Below are 19,736 nucleotides of genomic sequence, written 5' to 3'. Positions count from 1 at the left end.
CCCAGCTGTGGAACCAGCCCGTCGATGTCAGTTCCCTGAGCACCTGATGTGGCCACTCCGCAGTGGCCCTGGTGGGGTCAGCGTTTCAGACTCTCCTTTGCCATCAATGAAGACTATGGGAAGTGGGCTGTGAGGTTTCCAGGCTAATCTACACTAATAAAAGAGAAAGATGCAAATTAATCGTACCTTCACAACGCCCACCAGCCAATCAGGAGTGAGTCCACGCAAGCCAGCGATCAAGATGGCAGGTTAATTTGCATATGCAGACGCCCAGCAGCTTAGGTCCCAGGAACATCCTAGGGACCCAGGCAGCTCAGAGCCTGCAGGTCCTAGCATAGGCCCTGAGCGGCCTCGGTCCCAGAACACCCCTGGCCACTCCTGGCCTACTGGCCTTGGCACCATGGGGGAGGGGGGCAACAGAGGCTTGAGCAGGACCAGAGAGGAGTGGCAGAGGCTTGATCAGAGCCAGGGGGCCCTGCCCAATCCCCAGCAGAGGCTTGATCGGAGCCAGGGGGCCCTGCCCAAGCTGTGGCTAATGCTTCATCAGAGACAAGGGGTCCTGCCCAAGCTTTGGCAGAGGCTTAATCAGAGCTGGGGGGCCATGCCCAAGCCATGGCAGAGGCTTGAGCAGGGCCTGAGCAGGGCGGGGGGGTGGCCTTGCCCAATCCTCAGGCAGAGGCTTGAGCAGAGCTGGGGGGCCCTGCCCAAGCCTCATTGGAGGCTTGAGCAGGCCTGGAGAAAGGGGGTGTGCCAGCCTAGGCTTCCTAGCAGTCCTGCCTCTGCGGGTGAGCTGCAGGGGAAACACCTTTTCTGACAGCTCATTGGCTAAGTTGTTTGGCTCAGTGGATAGAGCCTCGGCCTGCCCACTGCAAGATCCGGGTTGATTCTGATCAAGGGCATGTACTTAGGTTGTAGGCTCCTCCCTGGCCGGGGCCCAGGTCAGGGCTCATGCAGGAGGCAACCAATCAAAGTGTCCCTCTCACATTGATGTTTCTCTCTGTCTTTTCCTCTCTCTTCCACATTCTCTAAAAATCAATAGAAACATATCCTCAGGTGAGGATAAAAAAAGAAAGCAAGAAATGTCATATCCAATGAAAGACACATCTTGAAAATGCCTAAAGGAAGTTGCCATTTTTTCATGGTGAAGGGACTGGAGTCCATATTGATGAAAACACCTTGGTGGCTGCTCCATGTTGATGAAAACACCTTGGCAGCTGTGGTGGCTGGCAGTGACTGCAGCAGCAGGGTGATAGGGCTGGCACCTTCCCCTGATCAGCTGGGTCGCCTCCCACACAGGGAGGGCAGACTGTGGCTTAGGCCTGCTTCCAGCGAGATCTCACTGCAAGAGGCAGTTCCTCAGGTAATCTTTTGCTAACCCCCAGGTGAGTTCAGGTTGCCCTGTTCTTAGCTCTAATACCTATTAAAAAATTGAATACTTATTTTATTAACATCTGTAATGTGCCTGAGGATAGGGGATTGGCTGTGTGTGTGTGTGTGTGTGTGTGTGTGTATCATCTTATTAAACCTCCACCATAGCCCTGTGTGGAAGTTAGAATTATCCTTGTTTTCAAATGAGGAGACTAAAGCTCAGAGAGGTTAAGAAATGTGCCCAAGTTCACATAGTTAGCAAGTAGTAAAACCAGTGTGGAAACTCAGGTCTAGGAGAATGCCAGAAATAATTAGAATAGAGAGGAAAATAAATAGTAGGGAACTGAGTGATGGGGAACAGAGAAGATGAAAAGAGAAATAAGAAGGAAAAACAAAACAAAACACGAATAAGACAAAATGCCAGGAGCAGAAGGCAAACTGTCCTCATTACCAGAGTCCCTGCACTGGGGTCCTAGCTTTGCCACTTACAGGCTGTTGACTTGGAACAGATCATAAAGCCACAGTTTTTTAGTCTGTAAAATGAGGTTAGTGATATTCAGCTAACTGCTTCCCTGGCTTGTTTGCAGGATCAAAGCAGAATCTACATGGGAAGTTCTGCAGAATTGGAAGTGCTATGCAAATAGAAGTTATTCAAATGGGGCTTAGAGAACGGAGGGGAATCAGAAGGCCAGATCCCTAAGATGAAGTGAATGAGAATGTCTACCAAATGGTGAATGAAGCTGCAGGAACCCCTGCTTCCCATTTGGGTCCAATTTGTGTGAGGACCTGTCAGTATTGTTTCACAGGGAATGGACCCCACGTAGGTCCATTCACGTAGGTCCACTCACTTGGTCCAGCTGGAGACTGCATAGGACTGAGCCTTCTGGTCGTCTTCCCACTGAGGTTTCAGAGTGGATACTCCTCCCAAATCCTGCCTGGGAATCAAGAGTGATCACCCCCTTTCTTCTTGGACCAGGAGAACATAGACAAGTCTTCCAATGCTTGTGTTTTATGCTGTTGTTAATGAGAGTTTGGCAAGACAGCAAGAGGTGAAGATGTCACGAGTGTCTGGGTTTGGGGGAATCTGAGAGGAAGGAAACAGGGAGTTTGAATGTTCATCCCAGGCACAGGATTGATGTGACATGACTCCAGAATGGGGGTAGGGTAGGGGGTGGAGTCCTGAAGAAGCTTCTTAGTGAAATAAGGCCCAAAAAAGAGGACACCAGCAGGGGACAAACAGCTCAGCTGGAGAGGCTGCTCTTGCCTGCTTTGTGCAGGAGGAAGGGCAGAAAGGAGAAAGACTCATCTGGGTAGTTTCTTCGAAGTGAGGGCCATAAAGGAATGTTTGACCCTGGAGGCCAAGGAGCTAGCAGGAAGTTGTCCTGCCTGAACTGGAAATAAGGCCTGACAGAGTCTATGAACATTTCCCAACTATACCATAGAAATCCAAAAAGTTACATGTCAATATCTCCCTGTTTAATGTGGCCTCAGGATTTCTGATTTTTTTTTTTCCAATGGCAACAACCAGAAGATACTGGAGGAAAAATGCTACAGAATGAAGGAGAGAGGCCCAAGTGCAAAGATGTGCTCCTAAGAGGAGGAAGCAGAGAGCTCCTCTTTGCTTTCCCCTTCCTCCCCTAAGAGGGCGGTGTAGTGGGCAGAATGATGTCCCCAAAGATATGGCTACCTCCCAAACCTGGAACCTGCAAACATTACCTTATCCAGAAGGGGCTCTCAGACATGATTAAGTTATGGATCTTGAGATGAGGAGATCATCCTGGATTAGCCCGGTGAGCCGGAAATCCCATCACAAGTAGCCTTAAAGGAGTGAGGCTGAAGGAGATAACTCAGACACAGAAGAGAAGGCTCTGTGAAAAAGGAGGGACGGATTAAACTCGGTGGCCTTAAGGGAAAGACTGTTTGGAGCCACAGGAAGCTGGAAAAGGCAAGGAAGCATTCTCCCTCAGATCCTCTGGAGGGAACTCGACTCAGGTGACACCTTCATTTCCGACTTTCAGCCTCCAGAACTCTGAGAGAATACATTTCTTTTTAAGCCATCAAGTGTGTGGTCATTTGTGACATCAGCCACTGGAAACTAAAACAGGTCACACTGCAGAACAGTTACCCAGCAGCAGAAACAACTCCCAGTGTTCTAACTTCCCTCTATGGTCCAGGACTGGGTCCATTTCCAGAACTCAGCCTTGCTGGTATGGACCAGCACCCTCTCCCTGGGGGAGGAAACCACACAGGCATGTTCTCCTCAGAGGTGCTCACCAAAGACTGGCTAATGGTGAAATGGGAGAGAAATTTGAAATGGGAAATGTGCATCCAGCATCTCATCAAATCCTTTGCAAGCTTGCGAGTTGGAAGTGAAGCTGAGAGAGTTCAGCATGAGGGGAATCTTTCAAACCTAGGTTTGAATCCCTGCTCCCCTATTCAGTCGCCATGTGACCTGTCTCCCAGACTTTCTTCATCTGTTAAATGGAAAGTATAGAACCTACCTACAGGCTTGTTGGTGCGAGGTTGAAAGCACTTTGCAAATCTCGGGGCTTCCTGAAATGGCTTGGTAAGTGGCTATTGCTGGTATTGCTCCAGATCGCAGAGCCGGTAAGACAGGTGTGTCCGACCTGGGAGACGTGACCCATAGGGGGCTGAGGCTGACTCCTCATGCTGGGATCAGACTGTCTGTATGAAGGTGCTCATTTCAATTCTCAAACCACACTGGTCTGTACCACATATGCCTGCTATGCTCAGCACCTACTTTCCTATGCTCCCCAAATCATCTGGGCTAGAACCTGTAAACGGAATTCCTCAGATTTCCCTGCCAGTGGGGCGGCAGTTTAGCTCTGAGCATGGAAGGCATGTGCATGAGCAGGAGACAGCGGCAGTCTGATACAAACTTCTGCAGAGGCGGTGCCGGAGCAATGGGCTCCCGCAAGGCTGCAGCAGATGCCTGCAGAGTAGCTGGGTAGGCAGGCTGCTTGGGTGTGAGTCCCATGAGCTCAGAGGCAGCTAGGTTATTCTGGGGTTGGAGAGACTGACTGGACTCCTCTCACCCCATTTTTGCTCCTTCTCTTCCAACAGCTTGGAAACTTCATTCCTTGAAGTACCTACGATGACTTCCATTTTCCAAACTAAATCAATAACCATCACATCAGTCTGCAGAGGCACAGAGGCCAAAGCAAAGAGATCTGAGGGGTCCTTCGTGGCCACCTTCACCGGGAAAACCATTTTCCATTAGAGATAAGTTTTAAAATGAAAACACACCAGGGAAAGCCATCATATTGGCCCAAACACCTATAGGGGAATGTTGATTGAATCTATTTGCCTTTAGAGGAAGTTTTGTGATTAGGGAAGAGGGAGAGGAGTGCAAAAAAACACTATGGTAGAAGAGGAAGCTGGGATGAGAGTCCCAGAGTGAGGAAGAAGTCCCAATGGAGAAAAGCATAGGTTTGCCCAGGCAGTCCTGAATGTAAGTTGACCTGTTTTCATTTTTTAAACTGTGATAAAGTATATATGTAACATAGAATTTAAGATTTTAATAATTTTCAAGTGCATAGTTCAGTGGCATTACAGTAAGTACATGCACATTGTTGTATAACCATCAGCATCATCCATATCTGGAATTTTTATCTTTCCAAACTGAAACTCCATGCCATTGTGCAGTAATTCTCCATCCCTCCCGCCCCAGCCCCTGGCCACCGCCATTCTACTTTCTGTCTCTATGAATCTGACTACCCTAGCAACCTCACATATCACTGGAATCAGATATTTGCTCTTTTGTGCCTAGCTTATTCCACTGGGCATTATGTCTTCAAGGTTCACCCATGTTGTAGCATGTGTCAGAATTTCATTCTTTTTTAAGGCTGACTAATATTCCACTGTATATACCACATTTTGTTTACCTATTCATCTGCCAATGAACACTTGAGCTGATTTCACCTTTTGGCTATTTCAAATAATGCTGCTATGAACATCAATGTACGAATATCTGTTCAAGTCCCTGCTTTGAATTATTTGGGGTAGAAAAATTCCACCTAGAAAAAAACTTGTTGGGACGTATTGTGATTTTAGGTTTAATTTTTTGAGGATCCACCATACTGTTTCCCACGGTGTCTGCAACATTTTGCATTCCCACCAGCAATGCACAAAATTTCCAATTACTTTACATCCTCATTAACACTTGTTATTTCCTGCTTTTTAAGAAAACTTAGTAATAACCATCTTATTGAGTGTGAAGTGATATTACATTGTGGGTTTGATTTGCATTTCCCTAATGATTAGTGATGTTGAATGTCTATTTGTGTGCTTACTGGCCATTTATATGTCTTCTTTGGAGAATGTAACTTGAGTTTTTACAGGAATTAAAAGGAGAATAAAAAATGTAAGTCTGTATCTAGGAAGAAAAATAAATGTAACCCCACCCTCCCCCCACCATATGAGCTTCAAAGACTATGAAAAAATATATTTTAAAGAATGTGTGAGATCACATTTTTAGATATAGTGGGTGCAAATGGATGCAGAATGGGATTTTTCTGCCGAGTCAAAAAAAAAACTTAATCAGAAAGCAGATTCCAATATAAATTCAAACAAGTTGTGAAATAAAATGCATAAAAGCATGTCAGTTTCTATTGAGGGATGCATAAAATTCTATAAAAATAAAACTACCCTTGTCATTCAAATTGTGATTTACATATGTCTGGGCTTCAGATGTTGGAAGCTGCATTTTAGGCTCGTGAAGTAGGGAGGAGGGGCAAATGTGAAGGAAACAGCAAATCAGTGAAAAGAATAAAAAGAACTGCTTACTGGCTTCTCGCTCTCACTTCTCACTTGATGCCCACACCAGTGATACAGGGAACTATGCAGGAGAGAAGGTTCTCTGGGGGCAGTGAGGAGGAGGACCGTCTGCTCACGTTTGTCAAGGGCATTTGTCTGAAACGGGCATGTGGGAGGGAGTTTGTCTTCAAACCTAGACACCAGAGAGATCTGTTTGCTCTTATAATTCTTTTACCCCTCCCTCCTCATATTTTTACTCTAAAGTGTGTGCAAATTATTCAAGCACCTGGGACCATCACTCTCTCTACAGCGTTTATTAAGCTTTGTGACATTCACAAAAGAAGAGCAATGAAGTTAATTAATGGTCAAGTTTATTTGAATCTACATTACATCAATTTTTTCTCAATATTTTTAATAAAAAAAGTATTAATGCTAATAGCTAACAGAGTGGCTAATACATAGCAGATGCTGGATGTATATGAATAAATGAATAAGTGAGCCCTATCTTTTCTTCCCTGAGTTATTATAATTGCTTCCTAGCTGCTCTTTTTGCATTCCACTGAATTGCCATCTACCTGATCGTAAAACTGGAAGTCACCTTTAACTCCTCCGTGCTTCCTCTGCACTAGCCATCCAGTCAGGGACTGTTGTGTTGCCTCCTAATTAGTTCTACCCCATTTCTGCTCCTCTTCAAGCTCCCTGCCACCGTTTTGCTCTGGTCCTGATCCACTGTCACCTAAATATTTTAATTGTCTCCTAATTGTCCTCTTTCCCAACAAGCTCTCCCCGTGTTAGTACATTCACTAAATTCCAACACACTGATCTTCTTTACCAAATCAAATTTCATCAGAAATACCACTTCTAAAAGCTTATGTAACAGGAACTAGAAGACACCACAGGCATGAACATATGCAGAATGTATGTACAATGATGTTCATTGCATTATAGTTTGTTATGTCAAAAACTGCCAACAAACCAAATCTATCTATATAGGAATGTTTAAAAGTTGTTTGTCTACAAAATGAAATACTATGTAACTGACAATTAAGTATGAGACCTACCTATGAACTGGCATGGAAATATTTTACAATTATGTTTTAAAAAGAAACATTGCATACAGACAGCAGAAGAATCTATATACATAAAAGTCTAAGCGACTGAACGATGGTCGACCGATCGACCAGTCCCTATGACACACACTGATCACCGGGGGCAGATGCTCAATACAGGAGCTGACCCCTGGTGACCAGTGCGCTCCCACAGCGGAAGCACTGATCAGCTGACAGCCAGGCCCCAGATGCAGGGCTTACAGCTGGCAAGTGCCTCTGTGGCAGCATGAGCCTTTCCCAGTCAGGACTGACTGGGTGCGAACCCGCAGCAGGCACAACAGGGCTGGGATGAGCGGGAGCTGCAGGCAGGAACAGCAGGCAGCATTGGACTGTTTGTTTTGGACCAATCCCTGCAGGCCATGTGGAGGGATGCAACCGGTGCACAAATCTGTGCACCAGGCCTCTAGTATACAATAATAGAGCATTTTGTACAAAATGTGTGTATAAATTGTGTAGAAAAGAGTTAGTTTAGCAGACCTGACTGCCATTTGGGAAGGTGGAATTTGAAAAGGTTTCACCACTCCTGATTGATGAAAGTGGTTCACAGTGCCTAAACTGTGTGTTCAAACCATATGGTTTATACTGAATCTCTGCTTCCCTTTGGAAATCTGAAATTATGGTATGAACCAGGAGTCCTCAAACTTTTTAAACAGGGGGCCAGTTCACTGTCCCTCAGACCGTTGGAGGGTTGGACTATAGTTTAAAAAAAACTATGAACAAATTTCTATGCACACTGCACATATCTTATTTTGAAGTAAAAAAACAAAACAGGAACAAATACAATATTTGTATTTGCATGTGGCCCGCGGGCCGTAATTTGAGGACCCCTGAATTAGAGGCTGCCTCTGTGCTCAGGTCCCAATAAAAACCCTGGGTATTGAGTCTCTAAAGAGCTTGCCTGGCAGGTAACATTTCACAAATGTTGTTTCATTCCTTGCTGGGAATTAAGCACATCTTGTGTGACTCCTCTTCCTAGAGACAGGACCCAGGGAAGCTTGTGCCTGGTTTCTTGCAGACTTTGCCCCATGCAGCTTCCCCCTTTGTTGATTTTGCTCTATAGCTTCTCACTGTAGTAAAGCTTAACCATAAGTATTATTTTCAGCTGAGTCCTGTGACTCCTCTTAGCACATCATAAAACTCGGGGATGGTCTTGGGGACCCCCAACACACAAAGACACAGTTTTACTTATATATGCTTTTTCTATTTACTGTATTTTACACAAGAAAAAGTCTGGAATCATTAAGAATTTTAAATTCTTAGTAGTAGGTTGAAATTATCATTTTACCTCTTACTATTGTTGAGGCCTAGGACAGGCCACTTCAAAATATCCCACAATGGCATATTGTTTACTTTGAATTAAAGTTACTTGACACTGGCCAATGCCACAGCGCACCTCGACCCTCCCTTGTCTCCTTGGATGCAGCAAATAATCTCCCAAGTAAAAGTTGCCTTCCCTGCACCTGGAAGGCATCCCTTTATCACTAGAGTTAAACTCAGAGCTGAAATCAGATCTCATTGCCTCTTTTCTCATTTATCACTTTGTTGAGATTCCTCACTAATGAATATCCAAACCTTGCTTAGATTCCTTTCTAATGAGCACCGACTTTCTTTGTCCTGTCAATTTCTCACAAATTTATTGTTTATCTAAAAGAGTATTAAAAGGCGCCTGGTGAATCATCTCTTTGAGCCTCATTTTATAATCTGAGCATCATATTATGATTTTCCCGCATGCATGTATTAAATTGGGTTTTCTCCTGTTTATCTAGTTTTGTGTCAATTTTATTATTAATCCAGCCACAAGAACTAAAGAAGAGTAGCAGGGGGAATGAGTTCTCCCTCTCCATGACACTATGTAATGTTTTTAAAGCTGTAGAAATACACCTGAGTTTTAACTTGGTGTGTCTTTGGTGACTTACCATGTTGTAATGACTGCTTATAGGTATGTCCCCACTTCCTGAGGAGTCCCTTGAGGGAGAAGTCCTGTCTCATTTTTTTTGCAACATCTCCACTGACTAGCATAGGCCTAGTCCCCGACAGAAATGATGATGCTAATTGAATTTAAAAGTAAGCAGAGGACATAGAGATGATTTAGAAATAACCTGAAATGTGATATTTATATGCAGGATCTCCTTTCAAGTTTCAGATCTTCAATACTCTTGATTTCCCAACTTACTTCAAGCCTCCCCAATTTTCACCTGCATTTGAAAAAGATGGAGAAAACCTAAAATAAAGAACAATGAAAGAGATGAGCTAGATAAAGATGGAAAAAACACTACAATTTAAATTTCCTCTCTCCTCTGCTCAGCCAGAGGCAAGCAGCCGGCTCTTTCATTTAACATAGTTTATTCTAAAAAGGACAGTATGTTTTCTTTCTCAAAGAAATCTCTGTTGACAGCATGACTGCTCTATCAAAGAAGGACATAGTATGTGTGGTAGGTAGAGTATGAAACAACTGTGGAACCCTTTTAAATGTTCTTTCTTTTGGATGTGCGGTTTTGTATTACTGATTAAGTATCCGAGTGACTGTAGGGTACCACTGTGTAAAGATAAGCTAAACCAAGTGTTTCTTCACTGCTTCAGGCTATTCTAATACAGAGTTGTTGATTTTTTAAAATTCACTTGGTACATAAAGGTAAACCATCATAGATTCAAGTTCTGGCACCAAATTCTGACGACTTGTCAGAGTGTAGATTTTGAGGGAAGGTAAGTCATTTAAGAAACATACAGGAATACTCAACTACTGAAGAAAAAGTGGGTTGGGTCCTTGATACTTTGTTTTGAGTTCTAAACTCTGTCTTAACTTGGAGTCTATAATTGAAGCTGGCATCCAGCCAATTGCTTGTTGCATAATCATGGATATACTGTATATTCTATGGATAGTCACAAATTGAGATGGCACAGAAATGCATGCTTTACATATGAATCAATTTTTATCTCCATGTTGCAGCCAACCTGCAAAATAACCCCACTTGGAAATGAGTATATTCAAACGGTCAGGCTGGCTCTACCCAGGCTCTGAGAATAATTTAGAGTTTTCCAAAACCATAATTTAAAACCCATTAAATTCATCTCTGAATTACTGTACCATGGGCTTCCAGACATAGCCCTGAATGGGCTTTTATCCTGGTGAAAGATCAGAACCTGTTTTACATGCCGAAGCTTTGTAAAAAGGTGAATCCATCTACGCTGGTTACAGAAAGCGTTCACTTGACATTTTTATTACTCATAGCCATTTTTCAAAGTAAATTCACACTTCTCAGTGGCCATAAATGGTTGTGAGAACTTGCCCAGAGTTCATCTAGATATTCTCTTGAGACACACGTATTAGCAAGTGGGCAGATTTCTTCCATATGCCATAATACATAGCTCCCATGAGGGCGAATACAGAATAGTGTCTGTGTGTATATGTGTGTGTGTGTGTGTGTGTGTGCGTGTGTGTGTGTGTGTGTGTGTATAATTGTGTCATATCTCAATGGATGAGTAGCTAACTTTCTTTAAAAGAAAAAGGGTGGAAGAAAGTTGTTTGTGCAGATTTGGGGCAATTACATCAAATTTTACATATAGGTTTAACTAATTAATGAGAAACAAAGGCTTCAAGTCAAATACTACCTGGATTTAGAATGCAAAGTAATTGAACAATTAGTCATTTGAGTAAAACTCAACAGGCCATATTTTGGGGAAGAGCTTTCCAAAAAAAGGAAGTAGAAAATGCAAAAGCCCAGAGGCTGGAGAAAAATAAGTCAGAGGAGAGCAGCAGAAGAGTTGTTCAGAGAGCTCCTAGGGGTCAGGACTTGCGGGGCCTTGGAGCTGAGACAGGTCAGTAAGAAGCTAGGGAAATCCCTTGTGGAGTAGAATGGGGAAACTGAGACAGATAGCTGAGCAAACTGGAGCTGGACCTCCCCCTAGGGTGGCCTTTCCTTCCCTGGCATGTCATCCATCATTCCGTTTAGAGCCCCTCCTTAGACATAATTGTATTTCAGCTCCAGACCCAGAAAACCAGGTGGGTGATGCCATGACCAGGCGCAATGACTAACGACCCCCTGCCCCAGCACTGACCAATCAGTGAAGACCATGACCCCAAAAGAGCTCACCTGGAAAAGCTGATTGAATATTAAATTGAGATCTTGCCTAAGACCTTCCCTAAACTCCCAGCCTTTAAAATCCCTCAAAACGAAGGATCTAGCCTGCTGTGCTCTCCCACCGGGAGCATGTCCATCTTTTCCCTTCCTCCTCTCTTTCTCCCACAAGTGTGCATCTCCTAAACTCTAAGGGACCCCATGAGACTTGCAACCAAGTGAGCAATGGGCAGTGGCACCTCATCCATGACTGTCCCCAAGGCCCCCTATTCTCTGACTTTCCAGTGAGCTGACAGCAGCCCTGCCTAGGCCCTCTCCTGTTGCTTCTTCTATCCTGAGCCCTCCGTATTTCATTGTCCCGGCTTTCATAAACATACTCCCAAATTAACCTGGGTTCATGTTGTGAAATCTTTCCTGCACCAAGGCAAGAACCCACACATTACTGGCTGGCCCCAGTTTCCCCTCTCTGGTAACAACGCCATCGTAAAGACTTTGGTTTACGCGACCCCATGAAGTAGAATGCCATTGAAGGGAGAGTGTTAAGCAGAGTACTCCCATGATTTTATTTAACTTTAGCATTGTCACTTGGCTGCATTGATTAGACCATGGAGTAGTCCAGGTGAAAAGAGAAAGGAGTTGTCAAGAGCTGTTAAAAGAGATGATGTTGTCTTTGTGGGGGCAGGGGGAAGAGGGAGAGGGGCAGTGGTAGAGGTGGCAACACATGGTCACTATGAATGTGCTTTGTCAATAGAATCTCAGGATGTGATAACCTCCTGGAATGAGGGGTGGGAGAGGAGAGATTTTGCTCATGAGCAACTGGAAAGATGAGGGTAGCATTACTAAGTCTTCTTCATGTAATTTCTTCTCTCAGTAAACTTTTTAGCCATCCATCTTCCTAGAGGTATAAACACACAGCATTAGTGAACCTTTGGGCTGGCAGCCTCTCTCAACCAAGGGGAAAATTCCCAGGGTGTGTCTGGGGACTGGCCCAGCACAGCTGCAATCAATCTGAGTCTGGGCATGTGAGGCAACCAAGGTCCCGAGGAGGGTGGAGGGAGCCATGACTCTGAGGAACCGAGACATTCCCCAAGAGAAAGAATATGAGTCACAGGACAAAATGACAAATATTCCTGAGTAATAGAAAGAAAGGGAACTTTCTGAATCAGTGGGTACAATGTCTGACCCCAGGCTTTTCCCCAGCCCAGACCTCCACTGACTTCTGCCTGGGTCCCAGAGAGAAAAGGCTCCGACTGACATCTGGAACAGCAGATTCCACTGAAATCTCGATAGGGCCCCTGGCCTGAGCTGTGCCCAACAGAAATCCTCAGTGTGACATCAGCCTGTGCCTCCTTCTCAGGGAACTCACAAAAAAGAAATCAGACTGGGCTCATTTTGTGAGTGAAAGTGGGGCACATCCCGGGAACTCCAAGAAATGCATGATGGGAACCACCAGTGAGAGTGCCTACATTCAGAGCTAGGAAATACCACCAATGAAGCACAGACAGTAGATCTGCACTTTTTTTTTAGGCAGGAGAAGGCCTGCCTACTCCTCCCACTCTGATCGTGGACAGCATTGGCAGCCCACCCGCAGCTGGAATTGCTCCAAGTATGGCCAAGGTAGCTATCGATAGGGGCTAAATTTGGGGACAGTGGAGATCCGAAAAGGCTTAACACTGAGTCTGGATGGTGTGGCTCAGTGATTGAGCGTTGACCCATGCACCAAGAAGTCACCAGTTAGATTCCAAGTCAGGACACGTTCCTGGGTTTGGGGCTCAGTTCCCAGTAGGGGGTGTGTAGGAGGCAGCTGATTGGTTGATCGGTGTTTCTATCTCTCCCTCTCCCTTTTTTTCTCTCTAAAATCAGTAAAAGCATAGTGTTGTTGCTTGGTTTTTGTTTGTTTGTTTGTTTTTAAAAAAGGCTTAACACTGAGCTTTAAGTATTTTCACTATTTTTTTTATACGCAACTCAACTGGAATTAATCTAGGTAGTCTCTTGAGAGAGGATTAACTTGCAAAGTGAGAGATATGATGCTGGGGTGATGTAAGGATAAAGCAAGGCTCAGGAGTATCTTGCCAAGGGCCCAGGGCACACTGAGTATCTGCTCTGGTCCTAGCCACCCCACAGGACACATTTAGGATCCATGACTTTAGTATCAACTATAAAAGCATAGAGGAGAATTAGTAGGCAGAGTTCTTGCTTCCACTGTGGACAAAAAAGAAAGGGGAGTGGTTTTCTATAGAAAGTAACCTCACTGGTTGAAGTGATCATAAATTGCTAACTGAGCAGGTCATGGTGTGTGGCCACTTTTTTAGTAAAAGGTTTCTCTCCATCTTAAGTAAGCTCTGTCCATTGTTTCTGTGTTTTTGTTGACACACCTTTGAAATAAGGCTTGCCAACCTCGACTATTCTATAATCTCATCCCCACCTTCCTGTAATTTTCATTATGTTTCCTTCTTAATTTGAAATGCATGAAAGAAACTGTAAAACTGTTATTCTTTGAAACATTTGAGATCTTGCTTCCCAGAAACCGTCATCAGTTTGCCCCAAACAATACCTTGTAAGAACTCTTTACAGGTTTGGACATTTCTTATGTTGATGTTTACTTGGCATAGATGAAAGGATTCTGAAGAAGCTCACCTCAGAGCACCCTGCAGACCCAGACCTGCTGCTAGGTACAAGCAAGGGCCCATTGTGCCCCACCGTGGCTGAATCTGGGTAATCATGGATATACCGTGTATTATAATGTAGCCTTGCTCTAAGTAGCAGGTCCATGATTTTATTTGAGCTTTTCTTAGAAAATCCTTGAGGTGGATAAGCGTTGAGATAATCCAGGTGAAAGGGGAAACAATAGGTTGCTGTTTTTAATTTCAGCTTTTTAATCAAATTGCTTACCGAGAGTCTGAACAAAATCTTTGCTGGTTAAACGAGAAACTGAACTCTCTTTAGCTCTGAAAGAGAAAGGACGCTTGCTTCCCCAACCTGGATAGCCAGAGGGGGTGATGAGAGTTGTTGCAGAACTCCAAATCTAGAGTGGTGGAGATGAGTACCTGAGGCGTCCAGTGTGGTAATGCAACTGATTCTAGAGGAGCCCTGGGGAGAGTGTTTTTGTGAAGGCAGTGCATCCTGGAATGGGCTCAACAGAAGAGAGGGACTGGTGCCTTGGAAATCTTCCTGGGTCCAGTGACATCCAGTAAGCTTTCAGGACATGAAGGAGTCCTACAGGATTATTCAGTACATTTGGTTCATATGAAGATGTCCACATAAAGGCTGCTTTTCCTTAGAAGTTTGTTCAGACTACAGATCTCAACTGAAAAACTAAAATTAATGTGGAAAATAATGCCTCCAAGGCCAACAAGCCCCAGGACAGTCATTCCCTCTAACACTAAGATGGCTGAGATGAGAATCAGTTAATACTTCCACATTAATTTTTTGCACACACAATTAGGAAAGCCCACTATAAAAGTAGGCAGAATGTAAACATTTAACTGGTCTCTCAAAACTTAAAAAATAAGATTTAGATGAACCTACAATATTATTTAGGTGTCAACCTAATTATTTGAGGTTATAAAAACAGCTGTCCTTATTCAAAAGGGGAAAGATCATTTGAAAGTCATCTTGTTGAGGACAGATATAAATTGTTAATACCTCAAAAAAAAAAAATTGGCTTCAACTGTTAGCGGTGAATGGCACCAGAAGTGGATTTCAGTCTTTGAGTTTGGGCTAAGAACGAATTCAGAGCCAAGACTCAAATACAAGCATAGTTTATTTAGCAAGTCACAGAGGTAAAAGAAGTGAGCAGTGGAAAAATTAAGCCAGCTGGGCTGCACGGGCTCAGGAAACAACTTACAAAGGCAAAACAAGGGCCCTTAGAGCTCAGGAAAAAGAAAGCAAAGGTATGCACCTTGAGGGAAGAAAGGGTAAGGAAAGCACAGGTGTACGAGAGAGAGAGAGAGAGAGAGAGAGAGAGAGAGCCCGAGCAGGATGAGTCCTTTGTCTTGAGGGTTTTTATCTGGAGGTCTCAGAGGAGGATTTCAATAGAATATTCATCAGCTTTTCAGGGGCGTCTTTTCAGAATCATGGTCTCTACTGATTAGTAGCTGCCAGGGTAGGGGGTCATTAGTCATGGCAGCTGGTCCAGGTGTAAGCCATGACGTCACCCTACCTGGCCTTGCTGCTCTTCTGGGCCTGGAGCCGAAATAGAACTAAAACCTAAATATGACCTCTAGGGTTTAATGCTTAAGGGATTGTCATGCAAAGGCTTGAATGGTAGTCACACGAGGCTATTCTCTGGCTCCCATTTTCCCCCTCTAAGGGGGTCTACCACATGACTGGTGACATGCCAGGTAAGGAGAGATCAAGGAAGAGTCCAAACCACATGACCAGTGTCAGGGGACTTTAAATTCCCTGACCAAGGTCAGAGGATTTAAACAGCATGACCAGAAATATGCTAGAGGAATAAAGGTCACCCTGGGGGTGAGGTCCACCCTAGTTTTACCCATTGCTAGGTACCTGGGTGACTTTCCATACCTGGCTTATCGTTCCTACTCTGTTCATACCTATAGGAACTCTGTTAACTGCCTACTTCACAACTGTTCTTTTATAAACAAACAAGTTTTTCTTGTGACTAAATGGTCTATATTTTATCTCTGTGGGTCTACATATGAGATAGTTTTCTACTTACATATGGTTTGTTAAAATTAAAGGCAAGTGCTTGTAAGGATTGGTATTCCAATATTCTCAGAAATATAAAAACTAACTCAAATGGTTTTTTAAGTTCACGTGATCTAATATTAATCTTTAGTAAATAAAAACTAGTTTAAGTTAATTGGTTCAAGTAAAGCAGACATGTCTTTTGAGTTATTGACATTATAGTTTACCTGGGTTTTACAAAAATAAGTTCATGTTAATAATGGACTTTGAAATATGTTTCTTGAAGTTATAAAATGTCTTCATAAATTTGACTTCTTAGTTTTTAGAAACTGAGGTTTTAAAGATTAAAATCTTAATATATGCAATAATAACTTTAAGGTGTTTTAGAAGAGCCCCTGGAACACCTCAAAGATTTTGGTTTTATGTTTAATTACATGGGATCCCTAGCTGGTTTGGCTCAGTAGATACAGCGGCAGCCTGTGAACTGAAGGGTCCCAGGTTTGATTCCAGCCAAGGGCACATGCCTGGGTTGTGCGCTCGATCCACAATAGGGGGCATGCAGGAGATAGCCAATCAATGATTCTCTCTCATCATTGATGTTTCTGTCTCTCTCTCTCTCCCTTCCTCTCTGAAATTAATAAAAATATATTTTAAAAAATTATTACCCTCTTAATCCATCTTTCTTCTATATTTGTTCTTTGGGTTAGACATCTTAAAGTACTAATAAAAAATAGATAAAAATATTACATGCGGAACATTGCAAAATAAGTGATGAAAAACTTCTAAGCTATATTTTATAAGTAAACAATGGTTGTAAATAATATAGTCAGGGCTGTGAGAACCCCAGGATGGCTGCTCTGTTCTTCCAGCCTCCCTCGGATAACCCCTCCTCTTCCTTTTTTTTCAATCCCTTCATGCATCATAATGCATTTTAGCTGAACATAAATTACATGAAGGCATGTATGAGCTGACATTATTGAAAGGAGACACCTTACACAATTGCCAAAGTTTGATAGAGTCACATCAAGAAAAAGTCAAATTGGTAACGGCTTCCTTTCACAGTGAGTTCTCAGGAGACAAAAACTTTAAAGACTATTGACCACCACCTAGAGATTTTGTTTATTGCAAAGGACATGAAATAAAAGACACTCTCCAACTTTTTTGGAAGGGTTGTTATCAGGTGCCTAACCACAAATGGACATCTACCCCTGACTCTGACACACACCTCTGCCTACAACGGACATATGAGAGGCCACTGACATTAGATGTAGACAACTATTGTTACCAAACTAAAAGGGTTCATTTGCCTGCACACATCAAAGCCCAATCAACTGCAAATAGGACTTTGAAGCCAAGAAAGTAAAGGTTTATTAATTAAAGAAATTATGCCACACCTGAATTTACATGTGAGGTGAGCTTGTGCTGAAACACCTGGCTCCCTGACCTCTACAGGGACAGAATATATACAAGAAAAAATATTAATCATGGTAATTAAGTGAGTTAGAATCATGAGCTGTACTGATTGGTTGGGAAAGGTTGGGGAGTATTTGATTATTATATCAGGTTCTAATGTAAGCAATAGCACCATTCTGTCTAGTTTCATGAGGGTGTGGTTGAAGAGTTCTGAAACACAACTGAGGTAAAGATGTCTGATCAAAGCTCTGTTTCCTTGATCAACAGACCTGAGGATTTATTCTAAGACAATTTGCTAACCAGAATCTGATATCCTAAGGGCTTTAAAGGTGAAAGGAGAAGAAAGGAGACAAGTTGGGTCATGGTGTCATTAGACTGGACAAGGCCAATTTGACTCAAAATGACAGAAAGGAGAAAGGGACATGTTAGAGAAATAACGTTTCTGCATGGTTACACTATCCCAAGACATTGATAAGGCCTATATACCTACAGATTGGTGTTATTTGATTGTCTTTACCTCTCTGCTTATAATCCTATCTAATAAAAGAGAAACATGGTAATTAGCCGTACATCTGCTACCCTTCCCATTGGCTAATCAGGGCGATATGCAAATTAACTGCCAGCCAAGATGGCGGCCAGCAGCCAGGCAGCTTGAAGCTAACATGAGACTTGCTTGCTTCAGTGATGGAGGACTCCAACGTTCCCAGCCTGGTGCTGCAGGCCTCTGAGCTTGCAGTTTGAAACACAGTTACAAATATAGAAGCTAAACAGAACTCCAGAAACCTGCTTTAGTCAGCCTGTTCGTGACAGGGGAGGCACCCCAACCCCCTGATCAGCCCTGCTCTGTGCCTGATAGGGGGGAGCTCCCCAACCCCCTGATTGCCCTGCGGCTCTGTGTGGGACAGGGTGCGATGCCCCAACCCTCTCCCACGGGCTCTGCTCTGTGTGTGATGGGGTAGAGCCATAACCTCCCCATCGGCCCCGCCCTGAGTGTGACAGTGGCAGCGCCCCAACCCCCTGATCAGCCCTGCTCTGTGCCTGATAGGGGGGAGCTCCCCCACCCCCTGATTGCCCTGCGGCTCTGTGTGGGACAGGGTGCGATGCCCCAACCCTCCCCCACGGGCTCTGCTCTGTGTGTGACAGGGGGCAGGGCCACAACTTCCCTATCCACCCTGCTCTGTTCGTGACAGGGAAGGCACCCCAACCCCCTGATCCGCCCTGCTCTGAGTCCGACCAGGGGCTGCACCTAGGGATTGGGCCTGCCCTCTGCCACCCGGGAGCAGGCCTAAGCCAGCAGGTCGTTATCTCCCGAGGGGTCCCAGACTGGGAGAGGGCACAGGCCGGGCTGAGGGACCTCCCTCTCCCCCGAGTGTGCAAATTTTTGTGCACTGGGCCTCTAGTATTAGTTATAATAATTGTTATACTTGCCCGTTGGGTTTTTCTATATAATCTATGATTATAGAAACATAATTTTTATATATAATTATAATTACTGAAGATGTATAATTATTAATACTCTTTTTATGGTTTTTGTAAATGTTATACTAGATGCCAAATACCAAAAAATAAAATAGAAAACAAAACTTAGATAATGATAGCTACAGAATAAAAATGATTCAGAGTGCTTTTTTGCAATGAAGGCCATAAGACCTGACTGCCTTTAATTTACTTGTCCTTTCCATTTGGGGAAAATCTGGACTCAACTCATATCCCATGGTTATGGCATTGCCCCATCCCCAGTGATCCACCATTTCAACAAGATGACATCGATATTGAGAGTTCCTAGGAATGGACCTTCCTAGCACTGTAAGACCAACCACACTATCCAACCAAAAGGTTGGTCATCAATGCATTCATTGGATTAATTTATGATCAAAGGGGGGAATTGTGGACAAAAAAGTTCTACAGAAAGTGAACTCACAGGGTGATCTGATCATAAGTTGCTAACTGGTCAGGTCATGGTGGGTAGCCATGCCCCAGGCATATAACTTATTTAGTAAAAGGTTTATCTTTGCCTTAAGCAGCCTCTGTTCATTGTTTCTGAGCATCTAGCTTTACACACCTGTGAAATAAGTGAAACCACCCTAACGAGAGCACATAATCTTGTTAACTGTCCCACTTTCTCCCACTTTCCTGTAATTGTCCTTATGCTCCCTCCTTAATTTTAAATGCATAAAAGAAACTTCAAAGCTCATTCTTTAGGAATATTTCAGTTTTTGCTTCTTAGTAATTGTCATCAGTTTGTTTGAAATAAATTCTTATAAAAATTCTCTACAGGTTGGACATTTCTTATGCTGCCATTTCTTAGGCTCCACACCCAAGCAACTAAAATAATCTCCATAGA

Source organism: Myotis davidii, unplaced genomic scaffold (genome assembly GCF_000327345.1).
Source record: "Myotis davidii unplaced genomic scaffold, ASM32734v1 scaffold1798, whole genome shotgun sequence".
Lineage (NCBI taxonomy): Eukaryota > Metazoa > Chordata > Mammalia > Chiroptera > Vespertilionidae > Myotis > Myotis davidii.
This window is presented reverse-complemented; position numbering follows the sequence as displayed.